Source organism: Scylla paramamosain, chromosome 48 (assembly GCF_035594125.1).
Source record: "Scylla paramamosain isolate STU-SP2022 chromosome 48, ASM3559412v1, whole genome shotgun sequence".
Classification (NCBI taxonomy): domain Eukaryota; kingdom Metazoa; phylum Arthropoda; class Malacostraca; order Decapoda; family Portunidae; genus Scylla; species Scylla paramamosain.
In genome coordinates this window covers 6,616,386-6,620,494 of record NC_087198.1, presented here as the reverse complement: position 1 = coordinate 6,620,494, position 4,109 = coordinate 6,616,386, and positions in this window count along the sequence as shown.

Below are 4,109 nucleotides of genomic sequence, written 5' to 3'. Positions count from 1 at the left end.
GGTGTAACTTGGGAGATATTAGCTGTGATGGAAGGCGGGGCTCACTGCTGCCAGGACTCATGATGACGCACTAATACCTTGCAGGCGACAGGGGAAGAAATTAAATACCAAACAATCAAGCTTACAGGAAAAACATGTAATAGTGCAGGAGGACAATGCTGAAAAGAAGGAAAATAAAGGAAAAAAGAAAATAATGAAAGAGCAAGGAAAAAACAAGAAAGGTACAGAAAGGAAAAGAACAAAACGAATACGAAAAAATAAAAAAGAAACAAAGAAAGAAAAAGAAATATGAAAGAAAAAGAAAAAAGAAAGATTTGTGTTTTTAAGGTTACTTTACCAGCGCGTGATGGAGAGAAAATAAAAAATCCTGCAAAATTGGCAAAATATTTAGCACAAAGCTACTGTGGGAACTATTGATGTTGAGAAACAAACAAAAAAAAATAGTTTCCCATAAAAATTAAAAAAAAAAAAGTGAAGGTGTGTCGTATTCCGAGTGTTGGCCCAGGACTGGTACTCGTTGCGTCACCCTTCCTGGACCTCGGCGTACAGAGTAAGATGGACAGTTCCTTTTTCCACCGTCTTTACGTTACCAATCACAGTTGACCGGCACCTCTTTAAGGCTTTGTAAACCTAGGAGCGAGCAATCGTCTCAAAAATGTTCCAGCTGTCACCAGGATTCGAACCCGATACTTCCTACATTGTATTCAGACACGCTACCGACTGAGCTACCGCGGTCCAGATATTTCGCTTATACTAAGGCCTGCAGAGAGAGAGAGAGAGAGAGAGAGAGAATGAAGACTTAAATAGAGGAACCAACTTTGAATTTATAGAAGAGAAAGTCACTGTGGAAAATAATAAAAGGTAGAGCGATTAAAGAGAGGAAAAATTCATGGATTCTTGCATTACTGAGATTACTAAGATTCATTTCGCTGGATTACCAGAGAAAAAAAATAAGAAAACTCGCTGCGGGAATGACGTATGGCGATTAAAAAATGGAAAAAAAAAATGTTTCCTACACTATTGTTACAACTATGAAATTTACTCTGCATTGAAAAAATAAATAAATAAATTAAATAATAAATAAAACAGAAACCCATTGCGGAAATAACAGATAGGACAGGAAAAAAATAAATAAATAAATGTTTGCTGCACTACTGTTACAGCTAAGATTCTTTCCCATGCATTACACAAAAAAAAAAAAAAAAAAAAAAAAAGGAAATCCACTACGGAAATAACAGATACGGCGATTAACGAATGAAGAAAAAAATAAATGCCTCCTGCATTGCTGTGATTAATAACAGTCTTTTTTATGGCATTAAAAACAAATAAATTAATCAAACCATACAATATACACAAATAGGCCGCTGCGGAAACATCCATTCAACAATTACAGGAAAAAAAAAAGTAAAAGTTCTCACAATCTCTTACAACCAAGACTTTTTTTTTCCCCCAGATTATCACATTTTCCGTCAGGGATCTGAGGGGGCGGCGGAGCGTCATGAGGGGCGCCGCGCCAGCCATTACGCTCCCCCAAGGACTCAGCACAGAGGCAAGGGGAGGGAGCACTCGTATATTATTAGCGCCGCGGGGGATGAACGCTTCACTCATGCTTAATTAACACGCATCCCGCTCAGGTGAAGACGAGAACCACCTGGACTGCTAAAGGGAGGGAAGTAAGAGCTCCTGTGAGTTATCAGGTGAGCAAAGACGCCATTTCAGCTTTGCAGGTAAACTCGCGAATCAGCAGAACTAATAATGTTGAGAAAGGCAGCAGTTCCATGCCACTCAGGTGTGCAATGTGATCGGGGCATTTTCCTCTGGTTAAGGAAGGTGGCATTTCAACTTTCCAGGTTGTTCATTCAGTTCTCAGACACGAGGGACAAGGTGACTTGTGAACTGAAGAAAGACAACTCCTATATTACTTAGGTGACCAATTTAAATAGAGCGCTTTTCTCGTGAACAAAGGTGGTATTTCAACTTTCTAGATAATTAACTAATCAATTTTTTTTTTTTTTTTTTTGAGATAAACACGAGAAACAAAACGATTAATGAACTGGAGAAAAACAAAAGTTCCATATTGGTAAGGTGGGCAATGTGAAAAAGCTATCAGCTATTTTCTCAGGTGAACAAAGATGGCATTTCAATTTCCCAGGTGAACAAGTTGAACCACGAGGAACATCGTAACTAATAAACTGGAGACAGGCAGAATTTCTAAACCACTCAGGTGAACAATATGAACCAATCACAAGATACTTTTCAGGTGAACAAAGATGACATTTCAACTTTCCAGGTTAATAAATATATTCCTAATTATGCTTTTTCATCTTTCTGCGTCTTATATATAACAGAGGAACATCAAGACACCTAGAGAGTTAACTAAACTGACCAACCTATTCTGTCTGCCTCTCTAATGCAGGAGTTAACCAGTATTCTCAGTCATTCATCCCTTTCTCTGGTAAACTCTGGAACTCCCTGCCTGCTTCTGTATTTCCACCTTCCTCTGACTCGAATTCCTTCAAGAGGGAGGTTTCAAGACACTTATCCTTCAGTTTTTGACTACTGCTTTGGACACTTTTCTGGGAATGGCATCTCAGTTGGCTTTTATTTTTTATTTATCTATTTATTTATTTTATTTTTTTTTTTTTTGTTGCCCTTGGCCAGTGTCCCTCCTACGTAAAACAAGAAAAAAAAACTTACGTTCCTTTTCTTCTCAAAGTTCATGAAAGCGAGAATGAAGGATATTTTGTTGTTTTCATTTTGCTCCCTGTATTTTTTTATCAGAGACATGAAGAGGTCAAAAAAAAAAAAAAAAGCATATAAAACTTGTAAAAAGTAGTGTTTTTCTTTGTACAGACTAAATTAAAGGAGACGCTGGATGAGAGAAAACACTGAACACCAAACGGCAGACAAGAGACAAGACAAGTAAGTAAGCATGAGAGCAAAAAATATTGTCAGGAAATGTAACCCAGCAACTCCCTGGTAACGGAGGAAAAAAAAAAAAAAAGAGAAAAAATGAGAAGTGTTGTGTTCTTCCACGCACCACAAGGAAAAAAGAGTCACTCAGGGATCACTTAACATATCAAAAACGACAATAACAACACCAACACGTCCACTACCCGACAAAACTCGGGGAAGTGAAGAGAAAGGGAGGGACAAATGGAGGAGGAAGAGTTGAAAGGGAGGCGGGAGTGGAGAAGTGGAGGGTTCTGCAAAGTGGGAGGAGGAGGAGGAGGAGGAGGAGGAGGAGGAGGAGGAGGAAGGACAGAAAGTTGTAAGAGGTGGAAGGGACAAAGAAGAGCAGTAAGTAAAAGGAAAAGTGAGGAGGAAGAATACGATAAAAAAAAAAAGATATAAAAGATGAATAAAAAGGAAAGAAAGGAAGGTAAAATTGGAATATGGAAATTATAGAAAAGACTAATATGAAAGAGGGAAAAAGAAGAAAAACAAAAAGAAGGATAGAAGACAAGAAAGAAGGGCTAGAAATAGACACAGTGAATGGAGGAAAGAAAAACGTGAAAAAAAGAAGAAAAATAAAAGAAAAATAAAGAAAAGAAAAATGAGCGACGATGGAAGTGAGACGGTGGATGAAGGAGGAGGAAGCGACGATGGAAGTGAGACGGTGGATGGAGAGAGAGAGAGAGAGAGAGAGAGAGAGAGAGAGAGAGAGAGAGAGAGAGAGAGAGAGAGAGAGAGAGAGAGAGAGAGAGAGAGAGAGAGAGAGAGAGAGAGAGAGAGAGAGAGAGAGAGAGAGAGAGAGAGAGAGAGAGAGAGAGAGAGAGAAAGAGAGAAAGAGAGAGAGAGAGAGAGTGTCCCAGGTGCTAACAGGAAATGAACAGAATGAAATGTAGAACTGGGAAGAGAGAGAAATTAAAGGGAAAGGCAGAGAAAAAGAGGTAACAGTCCAAGATGGAGGAAAAAGAAAAGTGAAAGAGGAAAGAAAATCTAGAAAGGGAAGAGGGAAGGGAGGAGAGACAAAGGAAGATAATGTAATGGAATAAATGGAAAACGTAGAGAAAAGAAGGAAGAAAGATGGTGAAGGAAGATTAAATAATAAATAAACGAAAATCTACACAAAGGAAGGAGAAAGAAGGATAGAGGAAGAAGATAAA